General features: G+C 43.4%; 1 long non-coding RNA gene across 1 annotated transcript in view; it reads right to left on the minus strand.

Annotated features, from left to right (window-relative positions):
• Positions 1-15,399, minus strand: part of LOC115462168 — a 52,789-nt gene that overhangs the window by 15,118 nt on the left and 22,272 nt on the right. Inside the window, exon 2 of the long non-coding RNA XR_003940792.1 lies at positions 1,167-1,288. This is a non-coding gene — a long non-coding RNA (uncharacterized LOC115462168). The remainder of the gene's footprint in view (positions 1-1,166; positions 1,289-15,399) is intronic.

Consider the following 15,399-nt stretch of genomic DNA (forward strand, 5'->3'; position numbering starts at 1 on the left):
TGAATTGGCCACTGTTGGAAGCAGAATACTTGGCTAGATGGATCATTGGTCTGACCCAGTAGGGGTTCTTCTTATGTTATGTATTTACCTTTCAGCAAAAAGTCCTCATGGACTTTGTCAATCAGAAGACAGCTTCTGTAGGCAAAATCACAGAACTGATCTTGTCTTTCCTAATTAGGAGAAAAGGGTTAAGGAGTCATTTATTAAAGTGAAAGGAGAGGGGGTTTAGGATGGGAATTTTGTTTGGTATAAAAGCCAAGGACAAAATTTGAACCTCTTGCCTCTTTGTCTTCCCTCCTGCCAGGATCCTCTCAGCTAGGAAGGTCCTCAAACCTTTCACAATTGTTAACTGGGTTTTACTAGCCCAGTGAATCTTAAAAATAGCTAACAAGGAAAATAAAACTGCAGTCAGGGCAAACCAGGAGCATCTTGGATCACCTCTATCCACTAAATAGAAATGGGCTGAGGAAAGGAACCCCTTACACCACCTAGCAGTGCCCTGGAAAACCCCAGAGGACACCAACTTATCTCCAGTCACCAGGAGACTCACCATCTCCCCAGTCCCAGATTTCCAGAGAGACTATCAAATCTAGGTGTGCAGTTCCCTTTATCAAAATCTTCAATGCTACTAAAGATATTTAAAGTTATGGATCTGAACCTTAGAGAACAGTCCCCACCCCTGTGGAGTTATGGAGAGAAAAGGACATATTTCTTCTGGCTCAGCAACCATTTCCCCTGGAGAAAGAAAAAAAGAAAGAGATTTTCATCTTAGCCCATTCCCCAGAGAGAAATCTTTCCCTGTGTAGAAACATCTTAAGGGAGATTTCCACAGAGTTTATCCCTTCTCAGGGGTGACTGTACCTTGGAAGCTGGAAATTGTCACAACAAAGATTAGGAAGAGGCCAATTTTCTCCATACTGCAACACATTTTGTCTGTCTGTCCTTCTGTAGGTGTCAGCAGGCTCTCTTCAGGAGCTAGAAGCTGTGCCCTACACATACTTATACCAGAGCAGTCACCTCACTGTCGTGGATGGAATCAGCTATCTGAAATCCATATTACTGTAAAAACCATAGGGACATTGACAGACGGAGAGAGGTTATGGACCAATAGTCATAGCAAGACATCAAAAAACTCACCAGGGCAGAACATCAGAACAAGTTCTTACCTCTCCCAGGACATCGTGTTCACAGAGGAGTCTGTGCCCAGCCGTCACTGTGCCAGGACAGAATTACAGACCGATGAACTCACTTCACACCCTCCTCAGTGCTGTCATCCCTACAGGAGAGTCTAATCAGAGAAGAATGATTACATTTCAGCAATGCTCTTGACATGGTTCCACATGCAAGCCTTACAAATAATCACACTCAGGATAGGGGAGTTATCAGTCGTGTGCAGTCCTGGTTTCATGTAACAGTTTTGTGATTAATTTTGCAGAGAGGCTCTCGGGAAAAGTTTGTCTGTTTGTGGATGATAGAAATAGAAGGAAGTGGAGATAACCTTCACCAGTATTTCAAACCACCAACCGAGAACAAAGATGGCAAACAATAACGTACGGGAAATGAGTAAAATGAGCTTTATTATAGCAAAACCCAACAGTAGCCATGTTTTGGCTTCATGACTGCATCAGGGGTTATATTGTGAATAAATCTCATGGTTAATACAGTAAACAAATCTTTTAAAAGGGAAAATAAGCACCAAGGAATCTAGTAATTGAGGAGTGAGAGATAGGGGTCTGCAAACAAAAACATTTCATGTTGTCTAATTTTTTTGTGTGTATTGTTTATAGATTTTTCTTTTTACATTTTTTTCGGGGCAATTTGGTTAATTAAAAGGTGATTGCAGCTGCTGTCCACTCCCCCAAAGAAAAAAACAGCTTGTTGCAAACCACCCCAACCCCACTGATGACATACTGGACTTCCATCACACCTGAAGTAAACCTAGGTGTGGACTGAGAGTGCTCTGGGCCCCCCGCTCAGTTGTTCCCAGCACCACCCTGCCACCGCAGCCAACACCCCTGCTGCCCTGATCCTACCTGAGGGGTCCTGGTGGTCTGGTGGCCTCTGTGGAGGGGGGAGGCCATGTTCTTTCCTGCCTGCTGTGGTGCTGTTATTCCCCTGCCTGCCGATGCCACCGTGTTTTCAAAATGGCGGTCAAAACTTCCCACGGTAGTCTCGTGGGTCTCAACAGTCTCATAAGACTTCCGCAGGAAATCTCGGCTGCCATTTTTAAGATACTGTGGTGCCGGATATGGAGGAGGGAAATAGCGGCAGCCCAGCGGACCAGGCAGGAAAATAACTTGTTCTCCCCGCTGAGGCCACTAGACCGTCAGCTGTTCACTGGGCATCTGGACAGAGCCTCTGGGCACTCAGGGACTGCCCAGTTGCAGGAATGGTGAGTCCGCCCCTGAGTGAACCCTTCTGGCAATGTGTCACTTATCAGGGATATTCTTGGAATCCTGTGGGGAAAAGAAGAAATCTCCCTTCACTCTCAGCCTCATTGAACCGAAGAAATGGTAGAGTTAGCTCCCGGACTGGAATACTAGGAGTTGGAGTCTTAGAAGCAGGAGACACTAACCCCTGGCACATGTCCAGCTCAGCTGCTCACTCCGGGGTCACACACCTCACCCAGGAGTTGGGGTCACACAAGCAATAACTTCTTTCACACACAGTCTATTGCCTCTGGATCTCAAGAGCTGGGCTCAGGCCAGGTCCGAACTGATTCCAGTAGGCCAAGGTCAGAGGTGGAAATTGAGCTAGAGGATCCTTGATATCTGAGAGAGAACTTGGGGAGAACTGGGATGTATTTTGGTTATAAACACCACCATTTATGCATATCCTCTGGGTATTCCTCAGCCCCATCACTATTGGAGATTCTACATGGAACTTTGATAGCTGTCATGAAATCATTCTCTAAGGGGCCCTTTTACTAAGCCCTGGCTAAACGTGGCCTGTGGCAGTGCAAGTGTGTCTTTTGGCATGCACCGGGTCAGCTTGTACCATGTACTGAAAAAAGGGACTTTTTTAAGGGGCTAGAAAATGGACTTACGGCAAAATTAAAACTAGCGCATCCATTTTCAGCCTGAGACCTTACCGCCACCCATTGACAATGGTAAGGTCTCATGCGCTTCTTTAGTGAGCATGTAGACTGGAGTATTACATTAACATGGGTGTTTCTCTATAGATTCACTGAAAAGATGGTGAGTAGCAGGTAGAACTTGACATAAATTTTGCAGCATAAGCACATTGATTAAATGATTAAATATTTTGACACCCACCAGACAGGACTTAACAAAGATCTGGGTTTTCTAGCCCATTATAAACCATAAAATTGTACTGCTTTGTCACCCTCCTATCTCCATGCATATCTCCCTGTCCCGCATCCACCCAACTCTTCCTGTCTCTCACCTATCCACCTTCATCCCGTTAGACTGTCACTGAAATGCTTTGATATTCCCATGCATATCTCCTGGTCTCGCCCCCCTATCCACCCCCATCCTGTTAGACTGTCACTGAAATGCTTTGATGTCTCACTTATATATACTGTCATCTACCAACATGACAAAGAAGGGCAACCTTCGAAAGCTAATCAAGAAATGTATTAAGTTATGTCCAGTAAAAAAAGGTATCATCTTATTTTCTTTTCCATGTTTTATTTTGTTTTATTTCTATTGATTACCATTAATTTGTTTGGCTTTCCTTATGTAAGCCCCCTGTGGCAGAACAAGGTATTGCAATGATGTTTTAAAAAAATATGTCACTGTGTTTCCCCAGAGAAACATAGCAGCATTTACCCATCTTTCCCTTTTATAGAGTTCTCATCACAAATCAGCAACAAAATGTCTGGATACGGTGAAACAGCATTAGAACATTTATTTTACTGATTAGTTTGGATTTCTTAAGTAGAGGAGTGTGGTAGCCGTGTTAGTCCACTCTAGAGAGCTGCACGGCTTCCGTCCCCGCGGGAATCCCGCGGAACCCGCAGGATTCCCGCGGGGACGGAGGCAGTTCCTGCGGGATTCCCACGGGGATGGAAGCAGTTCTGCGGGGTTCCCACGGGGACGGAGGCAGTTCCTGCGGGGTTCCCGCGGGGATGGAACCAGTTCTGTGGGCTTCCCGTGGAAGTGTAAGCTGCACCTGCACCTGCACCAGCCTCTCATCTACCGAATACCAATTTATTTGAGTGCTGTCTCCTCCTCCTCCTCCTCTTCTTCCTTGCTTTAACAGCATAAATGTGGAAAGTCTTCCATTAAGGAGGTGGTAGAGTCACAAATGATGACGGAATTCAAAAAGGCGTGGGATGAACACAGAGGATCTCTAGTTAGAAAATGGAAGTTATATAAAAGCTAACCTTAAATGGCTGCATGTGTGTGGATATGTCAAGTGACACTTAGATGGCGACTCTGGCTGTGATGAACTAGAGCTGATACCGGGCAGACTTGTATGGTCTGTGTCTCATACATGGCAATCTGGTGTAGGATGGGCTGGAAAGGGCTTAGACAGCAACTTCAGTGGCTGGAACATGAGGACAGTGCTGGACAGACTTTTACGGTCTGTGTCCCACAAATGAGAACATGAATAGGCTGGAGTGGGCTTCGATGGCAACTCCAGCAGTTGGAACATAAGGATGGGGCCAGATAGACTCCTGTGGTCTTTGTTCCAGAAACACGAAAGAAAGACCATAATCAAGTATATAATATCACACTCGTTGATTTAATGATGAATTGATCATGAGCGTGACTATTGGGCAGAGTGGATGGACCGTTCAGGTCTATTTGCTGTCACTTACTATGTTACTATTAATCCTCTTTGCTCCCAGGCTGGTGCACAGACCTCAGCTCTGACACAGGTACGAGAATCAGATGTCACCTGACCTACTGGCACGTGCATGTGGCGGCCTATCAGCACACACTGCCAGTGAATCAGAGACAAATCTTACATGTGCGCACCAGAGTGTTCCAAGTTCCAACTTCTGTTCCTTCCTTGTCTACAGTGCTGTGGCTCAAATCCAGAAAGAGACTGAGGGAGCTGACTGGAACTTTCTTTTATGTACTATAAAATTCTTGTGGGGATGGGTTAAATTCTTGCGGGGACGGGTTGGGATGGTTTAAATTTTTGCGGGGATGGGTGGGGATGGGTAAGATTCCAGTGGGGATGGGTGGGGACGGGTAAGATTCCAGCAGAGACGGGCGGGGATGGGTTGGATTTCTGTCCCCGTGCAACTCTCTAGTCCACTCTTAAGGTTATCAATAGAAATTAAACAAAATAAAACATGGAAAAGAAAATAAGATGATCCCTTTTTTATTGGACATAACTTAATACATTTCTAGATTAGCTTTCGAAGGTCGCCCTTCTTCCTCAGATCGGAAATAAGCAAATGTGCTAGCTGACAGTGTATATAAGTGAAAACATTCAAGCATTACTATGACAGTAAAATAGATACTATTGGACATTCTACATGGAATGTTGCTACCATTGGAGATTCTACATGGAATGTTGCTATTCCACTAGCAACATTCCTGCGCAGGCTTCTGTTTCTGTGAGTCTGACGTCCTGCACGTACGTACAGGACGTCAGACTCACAGAAGCAGAAGCCTGCGCGGCCACATTGGTGATCTACAAGGGCCGACTTCTACATGGAATGTTGCTAGTGGAATAGCAACATTCCATGTAGAATCTATAGAAATCAAACAAAATAAAACATGGAAAAGAAAATAAGATGATACCTTTTTTATTGGACATAACTTAATACATTTCTTGATTAGCTTTCGAAGGTTGCCCTTCTTCCTCAGATCGGAAATAAGCAAATTTGCTAGCTGACAGTGTATATAAGTGAAAACATTCAAGCATTACTATGACAGTAAAATAGATACTATTAGACATTCTACATGGAATGTTGCTACCATTGGAGATTCTACATGGAATGTTGCTATTCCACTAGCAACATTCCTGCGCAGGCTTCTGTTTCTGTGAGTCTGACGTCCTGCACGTACGTACAGGACGTCAGACTCACAGAAGCAGAAGCCTGCGCGGCCACATTGGTGATCTACAAGGGCCGACTTCTACATGGAATGTTGCTAGTGGAATAGCAACATTCCATGTAGAATCTATAGAAATCAAACAAAATAAAACATGGAAAAGAAAATAAGATGATACCTTTTTTATTGGACATAACTTAATACATTTCTTGATTAGCTTTCGAAGGTTGCCCTTCTTCCTCAGATCGGAAATAAGCAAATTTGCTAGCTGACAGTGTATATAAGTGAAAACATTCAAGCATTACTATGACAGTAAAATAGATACTATTGGACATTCTACATGGAATGTTGCTACCATTGGAGATTCTACATGGAATGTTGCTATTCCACTAGCAACATTCCTGCGCAGGCTTCTGTTTCTGTGAGTCTGACGTCCTGCACGTACGTACAGGACGTCAGACTCACAGAAGCAGAAGCCTGCGCGGCCACATTGGTGATCTACAAGGGCCGACTTCTACATGGAATGTTGCTAGTGGAATAGCAACATTCCATGTAGAATCTATAGAAATCAAACAAAATAAAACATGGAAAAGAAATAAGATGATACCTTTTTTATTGGACATAACTTAATACATTTCTTGATTAGCTTTCGAAGGTTGCCCTTCTTCCTCAGATCGGAAATAAGCAAATTTGCTAGCTGACAGTGTATATAAGTGAAAACATTCAAGCATTACTATGACAGTAAAATAGATACTATTGGACATTCTACATGGAATGTTGCTACCATTGGAGATTCTACATGGAATGTTGCTATTCCACTAGCAACATTCCTGCGCAGGCTTCTGTTTCTGTGAGTCTGACGTCCTGCACGTACGTACAGGACGTCAGACTCACAGAAGCAGAAGCCTGCGCGGCCACATTGGTGATCTACAAGGGCCGACTTCTACATGGAATGTTGCTAGTGGAATAGCAACATTCCATGTAGAATCTATAGAAATCAAACAAAATAAAACATGGAAAAGAAAATAAGATGATACCTTTTTTATTGGACATAACTTAATACATTTCTTGATTAGTTTTCGAAGGTTGCCCTTCTTCCTCAGATCGGAAATAAGCAAATTTGCTAGCTGACAGTGTATATAAGTGAAAACATTCAAGCATTACTATGACAGTAAAATAGATACTATTGGACATTCTACATGGAATGTTGCTACCATTGGAGATTCTACATGGAATGTTGCTATTCCACTAGCAACATTCCTGCGCAGGCTTCTGTTTCTGTGAGTCTGACGTCCTGCACGTACGTACAGGACGTCAGACTCACAGAAGCAGAAGCCTGCGCGGCCACATTGGTGATCTACAAGGGCCGACTTCTACATGGAATGTTGCTAGTGGAATAGCAACATTCCATGTAGAATCTATAGAAATCAAACAAAATAAAACATGGAAAAGAAAATAAGATGATACCTTTTTTATTGGACATAACTTAATACATTTCTTGATTAGCTTTCGAAGGTTGCCCTTCTTCCTCAGATCGGAAATAAGCAAATTTGCTAGCTGACAGTGTATATAAGTGAAAACATTCAAGCATTACTATGACAGTAAAATAGATACTATTGGAGATTCTACATGGAATGTTGCTAATATTGGAGATTCTGTTGCTACTATTGGAGATTCTACATGGAATGTTGCTATTCCACTAGCAACATTCCTGCACAGGCTTCTGTTTCTGTGAGTCTGACGTCCTGCACGTATGTGCAGGACGTCAGACTCACAGAAGCAGAAGCCTGCGCGGCCACATTGGTGATCTACAAGGGCCGACTTCTACATGGAATGTTGCTAGTGGAATAGCAACATTCCATGTAGAATCTATAGAAATCAAACAAAATAAAACATGGAAAAGAAAATAAGATGATACCTTTTTTATTGGACATAACTTAATACATTTCTTGATTAGCTTTCGAAGGTTGCCCTTCTTCCTCAGATCGGAAATAAGCAAATTTGCTAGCTGACAGTGTATATAAGTGAAAACATTCAAGCATTACTATGACAGTAAAATAGATACTATTGGACATTCTACATGGAATGTTGCTACCATTGGAGATTCTACATGGAATGTTGCTATTCCACTAGCAACATTCCTGCGCAGGCTTCTGTTTCTGTGAGTCTGACGTCCTGCACGTACGTACAGGACGTCAGACTCACAGAAGCAGAAGCCTGCGCGGCCACATTGGTGATCTACAAGGGCCGACTTCTACATGGAATGTTGCTAGTGGAATAGCAACATTCCATGTAGAATCTATAGAAATCAAACAAAATAAAACATGGAAAAGAAAATAAGATGATACCTTTTTTATTGGACATAACTTAATACATTTCTTGATTAGCTTTCGAAGGTTGCCCTTCTTCCTCAGATCGGAAATAAGCAAATTTGCTAGCTGACAGTGTATATAAGTGAAAACATTCAAGCATTACTATGACAGTAAAATAGATACTATTGGACATTCTACATGGAATGTTGCTACCATTGGAGATTCTACATGGAATGTTGCTATTCCACTAGCAACATTCCTGCGCAGGCTTCTGTTTCTGTGAGTCTGACGTCCTGCACGTACGTACAGGACGTCAGACTCACAGAAGCAGAAGCCTGCGCGGCCACATTGGTGATCTACAAGGGCCGACTTCTACATGGAATGTTGCTAGTGGAATAGCAACATTCCATGTAGAATCTATAGAAATCAAACAAAATAAAACATGGAAAAGAAAATAAGATGATACCTTTTTTATTGGACATAACTTAATACATTTCTTGATTAGCTTTCGAAGGTTGCCCTTCTTCCTCAGATCGGAAATAAGCAAATTTGCTAGCTGACAGTGTATATAAGTGAAAACATTCAAGCATTACTATGACAGTAAAATAGATACTATTGGACATTCTACATGGAATGTTGCTACCATTGGAGATTCTACATGGAATGTTGCTATTCCACTAGCAACATTCCTGCGCAGGCTTCTGTTTCTGTGAGTCTGACGTCCTGCACGTACGTACAGGACGTCAGACTCACAGAAGCAGAAGCCTGCGCGGCCACATTGGTGATCTACAAGGGCCGACTTCTACATGGAATGTTGCTAGTGGAATAGCAACATTCCATGTAGAATCTATAGAAATCAAACAAAATAAAACATGGAAAAGAAAATAAGATGATACCTTTTTTATTGGACATAACTTAATACATTTCTTGATTAGCTTTCGAAGGTTGCCCTTCTTCCTCAGATCGGAAATAAGCAAATTTGCTAGCTGACAGTGTATATAAGTGAAAACATTCAAGCATTACTATGACAGTAAAATAGATACTATTGGACATTCTACATGGAATGTTGCTACCATTGGAGATTCTACATGGAATGTTGCTATTCCACTAGCAACATTCCTGCGCAGGCTTCTGTTTCTGTGAGTCTGACGTCCTGCACGTACGTACAGGACGTCAGACTCACAGAAGCAGAAGCCTGCGCGGCCACATTGGTGATCTACAAGGGCCGACTTCTACATGGAATGTTGCTAGTGGAATAGCAACATTCCATGTAGAATCTATAGAAATCAAACAAAATAAAACATGGAAAAGAAAATAAGATGATACCTTTTTTATTGGACATAACTTAATACATTTCTTGATTAGTTTTCGAAGGTTGCCCTTCTTCCTCAGATCGGAAATAAGCAAATTTGCTAGCTGACAGTGTATATAAGTGAAAACATTCAAGCATTACTATGACAGTAAAATAGATACTATTGGACATTCTACATGGAATGTTGCTACCATTGGAGATTCTACATGGAATGTTGCTATTCCACTAGCAACATTCCTGCGCAGGCTTCTGTTTCTGTGAGTCTGACGTCCTGCACGTACGTACAGGACGTCAGACTCACAGAAGCAGAAGCCTGCGCGGCCACATTGGTGATCTACAAGGGCCGACTTCTACATGGAATGTTGCTAGTGGAATAGCAACATTCCATGTAGAATCTATAGAAATCAAACAAAATAAAACATGGAAAAGAAAATAAGATGATACCTTTTTTATTGGACATAACTTAATACATTTCTTGATTAGCTTTCGAAGGTTGCCCTTCTTCCTCAGATCGGAAATAAGCAAATTTGCTAGCTGACAGTGTATATAAGTGAAAACATTCAAGCATTACTATGACAGTAAAATAGATACTATTGGACATTCTACATGGAATGTTGCTACCATTGGAGATTCTACATGGAATGTTGCTATTCCACTAGCAACATTCCTGCGCAGGCTTCTGTTTCTGTGAGTCTGACGTCCTGCACGTACGTACAGGACGTCAGACTCACAGAAGCAGAAGCCTGCGCGGCCACATTGGTGATCTACAAGGGCCGACTTCTACATGGAATGTTGCTAGTGGAATAGCAACATTCCATGTAGAATCTATAGAAATCAAACAAAATAAAACATGGAAAAGAAAATAAGATGATACCTTTTTTATTGGACATAACTTAATACATTTCTTGATTAGCTTTCGAAGGTTGCCCTTCTTCCTCAGATCGGAAATAAGCAAATTTGCTAGCTGACAGTGTATATAAGTGAAAACATTCAAGCATTACTATGACAGTAAAATAGATACTATTGGAGATTCTACATGGAATGTTGCTAATATTGGAGATTCTGTTGCTACTATTGGAGATTCTACATGGAATGTTGCTATTCCACTAGCAACATTCCTGCACAGGCTTCTGTTTCTGTGAGTCTGACGTCCTGCACGTATGTGCAGGACGTCAGACTCACAGAAGCAGAAGCCTGCGCGGCCACATTTGTGATCTACAAGGGCCGACTTCTACATGGAATGTTGCTAGTGGAATAGCAACATTCCATGTAGAATCTATAGAAATCAAACAAATAAAACATGGAAAAGAAAATAAGATGATACCTTTTTTATTGGACATAACTTAATACATTTCTTGATTAGCTTTCGAAGGTTGCCCTTCTTCCTCAGATCGGAAATAAGCAAATGTGCTAGCTGACAGTGTATATAAGTGAAAACATTCAAGCATTACTATGACAGTCTGACAGGGTGGGAGGATGGGGGTGGGTCGGAGGTATGCATGAGGACAACAAAGCATATCATTGATATTCTAACAGGATGGGTATGGGTAGGTGAGGGGAGGGTGATCAACAGAGACATACAGCTTTATGGTTTATAATGGGCTAGGAACCACCCCTCACCTATCCACACCCATCCTGTTAGAATATCAATGATATGCTTTTATGTCCCCATACATACTTCCTACCCACCCCCCTCCTCCCACCCTGTCAGACTGTCATAGTAATGCTTGAATGTTTTCACTTATATACACTGTCAGCTAGCACATTTGCTTATTTCCGATCTGAGGAAAAAGGGCGACCTTCGAAAGCTAATCAAGAAATGTATTAAGTTATGTCCAATAAAAAAAGGTATCATCTTATTTTCTTTTCCATGTTTTATTTTGTTTGATTTCTATAGATTCTACATGGAATGTTGCTATTCCACTAGCAACATTCCATGTAGAAGTCGGCCCTTGTAGATCACCAATGTGGCCGCACAGGCTTCTGCTTCTGTGAGTCTGACGTCCTGCACTTACGTGCAGGACGTCAGACTCACAGAAACAGAAGCCTGCGCAGCCTTCTACATGGAATGTTGCTAGTGGAATAGCAACATTCCATGTAGAATCTCCAATGGTATCTATTTTACTGTCATAATAATGCTTGAATGTTTTCACTTATATACACTGTCAGCTAGAACATTTGCTTATTTCCGATCTGAGGAAGAAGGGCAACCTTCGAAAGCTAATCAAGAAATGTATTAAGTTATGTCCAATCAAAAAGGTATCATCTTATTTTCTTTTCCATGTTTTATTTTGTTTGATTTCTATTGATAACCTTTGGATTTCTTTAAATGAGCCCCCTGGTGGCAGAGCAAGGAATTGCAACGATGTTCAAAAAATATGTCACAGATAAACTCTATACCAACCATGGAGTTTAACAATCAAAATAAGTTTATTTGCAAGCATTCAAACAAATTAACATAGTAACACTTACCCATCTTTCCCTTTTATAGAGCTCTCAAAACAAATCAGCAAAATATGTTCAGATACTGTGAAAATGTCAGGTAAGTACCTCTTCCTTGTAGCTACAGATTAGTGCAATAAGTCAACTTTTAAAGTTCACTTTTCTCTTTCAGAATTTATTGTGTTGACGTTTTGTTTTCTAGGACCACCCTTGATATGGAACCAGGTACCATCTACTTTTCAGTTTCTCTTCATACCTCATGGGCCAATGATCAGAAGCAAACACAGGCTCTACAGGCTGGCAGCGCTAAATTAGCACCTGCGTTTGCTACTGCCCCATGATCAGAGCCCCTGAGCGCATGAAACAATGCGCTCGCGGATTCTGAATGTAACTAGCATCCAAATGAATGCTAAACAAGGCTCTTAGCGCAAGTAGCGTGCAAATGAATGCAAAACCTATTCCTCCCCAATGATCAGAAAGCAGCTCAGAACTGACGTTAGGGTTTTCAGACTATTGGGGATGAATAGTGAGCCCTGTCCAGCGCAGGTCCCCATTCCCCCCAATGCAGCCCCCCCCTGTAGGAGCTGGAACCCTGACCCTTCCAGTGACACAGGGGCTAGAGGTCTGGCAGACCTCCAGTGGAAGGCTGGGTGCCGCCATTTTTGAGGCAGTGCCGATAGAAGAGGAGGGAGACCATCTTCCTCCTCCAATGAAGGTAGGGGGTGGGGAAGAGGGCTGCTAGACCCCCAGGTCAGAGGGCTTGTTTCATGCTCCACTGGATCTCCAGACCTCCCTGAACTTGTGTCGGGCAGGTGGGGAGACTGGAGGTCCGCCGGGCCTCCAACCCCCATTTTGCTTGGCTCGGGGTTGGGGTACTAGGCCACCAAGGTCATGCTATTTTTAGAGCGCTGTTTGGAACAGCATGGGGCTTTCGTTCTTCTGCCCGTTAGCGTTTAATGTAGGAACCATTTTGCTTTGGTCCACAGTACGGTTTTCTAGAAGTCTTCTCTTTCTTGCGTTGGCCGGCTTTGACTTCTGTACATCAGGTCCACTTCACCTTCCTGCCCTTACTTTAAAAATTCAATAACAGAAACTCTCTCCCTAAGCATTTGCTCCCCTCCAAATGTGTTCTGCCTCAATATAAAACTGTTTATACTATTGTTTAAAATAAGCATTAATCCCTAACCTACCCTTCCCAGATCAACATCCCAACATTAGCAATATTTAAAACACAGACACAACATTTTAAATAATTATTTTTAAAGTCCTTATAAATTCTCCACAGCCACAACTTATTCATTCCCACAAACAGTTCACTGGTTTACTCAGCAAGCACCCAAACCTACTGACCTGTTTTTTTTTAAATTAACACTTTCCCCCCCAAAAGGTAGCACACACCCCCATCACCAAGTCCTCTTCAGCCATTTAAAACTGCGGTGGTTCAGATTGTTAACTGACCTCGCATCTTTCAGCAGGCACACACAATTCTTCCATATATCTCTTTGAAATATTTCTTTTAACCCAGTCAGACTGATGCAGACTCTCCTGAACTTCGCTGACCTAATAGCCAGTGCTTTTTTTGTGCCGGTACGGCATACTGGCACCTTTTTTTACCAGGGCCAGCTCACCTGCCTGCCCTTAGCTCCCTGACAGCCCTGCTTTCTGTTCCTGTCACCCCGTGTTTAAACCTTTATTTTTTTACCTGAAGTGGCAGCTGCTGGCGTTAGTAAAAGCAGCAGGGTCACCTCCTCCAGCCTTCCCTTCCCTCTCAGTGTCCTGCCTTCCTGTGATGTAGTTTCCTGTTTCCGCGAGGGCGGGACACTGAGAGAGAGAAGGGAAGGCTGGAGGAGGCGAGCCTGCTGCTTTCACTAACGCCAGCGCTGCCACTTCAGGTAAAAAAATAAAATGTTTAAACGTGGGGTGACAGGAACAGAAAGCAGGGCTATCGGGGACTTAAGGGCAGGAAAGTGGGGCTGGGGTTGGTTATAGAACTCGACGAGCTAAAGAGGGGGGAAGTTGAAGGCTGGGGAAAGTTACTGGACATGGATGGGAGGGGAGGGGAGGGGGCAGAGGAGAATCGCTGGACATGGATGGGAGGGGAGGACTGGGGTGACAGGAGAAATCACTGGACATGGATGGTTAGGGGAGGGCAGAAGAGAACACTGGACATGTAGGGGAGGGCAGGGGAGAGAGGAGAATCGCTGCAAATGGTTGGGAGGGGAGGATAGGGGGCAGAGGAGAATCGCTGGACATGGAGGGGAGGGCAGAGGAAAATTGCTGGACATGGATGGGAGGGGAGGACTGGGGTGACAGGAGAAATCACTGGACATGGATGGTTAGGGGAGGGCAGAAGAGAACACTGGACATGTAGGGGAGGGCAGGGGAGAGAGGAGAATCGCTGGCAATGGTTGGGAGGGGAGGATAGGGGCAAAGGAGAATCTCTGGACAAAGATGAGAGGGGAGAGCACAGGAGAATTGCTGGACATGGATGGCAGGGGAGGGCAGGGGAGAGAGCAGAGTTGCTGGACATGGATGGATGGAGGGAAGGGCAGCACAAATGCTGGACGTGGATGGACGAGAGGGAAGACAGGAAGGAGATGCACATGGATGGAGGGGAGGGGAGAGAGGAGAAATGCTGGACATGGATGGAGTGGAGGGTAGGGAAGAGAGGAGAAATATTGGAGGGAAGGAAAGACAGAGGAAGGAGATGCACATGGTTGGAGTGGAGGGGTGAGGAAAAATGCTGGACATGGATGGAGGGGAGGGAAGATTGAGAAGGAGATGCACATGGATTTAGGGAAGAGAGGAGAAATTCTGGACATGGATGAAGGGGAGGGGAGAGAGTTGAAATGCGGGATATAGATGCAGGGGAGGGAAAAGAGAGGAAGTGAGATGAACATGGATGGAGGGGAGAGGAAAAATGCTGGACGTGGATGGAAAGAGGAAGGAGATGCATACTGACGAGATGAGGGAAAGGGAAAGGGAAAAGAGAAAAACTGAACATGGATGGATAAAATAGGCAAAAGCTAGATCCACTCTATGCCTCCTCCAGTCAAGTCCGTGGAGGACCCCGCTTTTACCTATGGATGTAGGGCAAAAAATGAAGAAGAAAGGAGGAAAGTAATAAATAAATGGAAAGGAAGCCCTGGAAACGGAGTTAAGGGAACAGATAGAGAACAGCAGAATCAGAGACTGGGACCAACATGATTAGAAAAACAAAGTGACCAGCCAACAAAGGTAGAAAAAAATCATTTTATTTTCATTTTAGTGTTTGGAATATGTCTAGTTTGAGAATTTATATCTGCTGTCTTATTTTGCACTGGGTATACCGGAGCTGTAACAGCTTACAGAAATTATT

Source organism: Microcaecilia unicolor, chromosome 1 (assembly GCF_901765095.1).
Source record: "Microcaecilia unicolor chromosome 1, aMicUni1.1, whole genome shotgun sequence".
In the NCBI taxonomy this organism is placed as follows: Eukaryota; Metazoa; Chordata; class Amphibia; order Gymnophiona; family Siphonopidae; genus Microcaecilia; species Microcaecilia unicolor.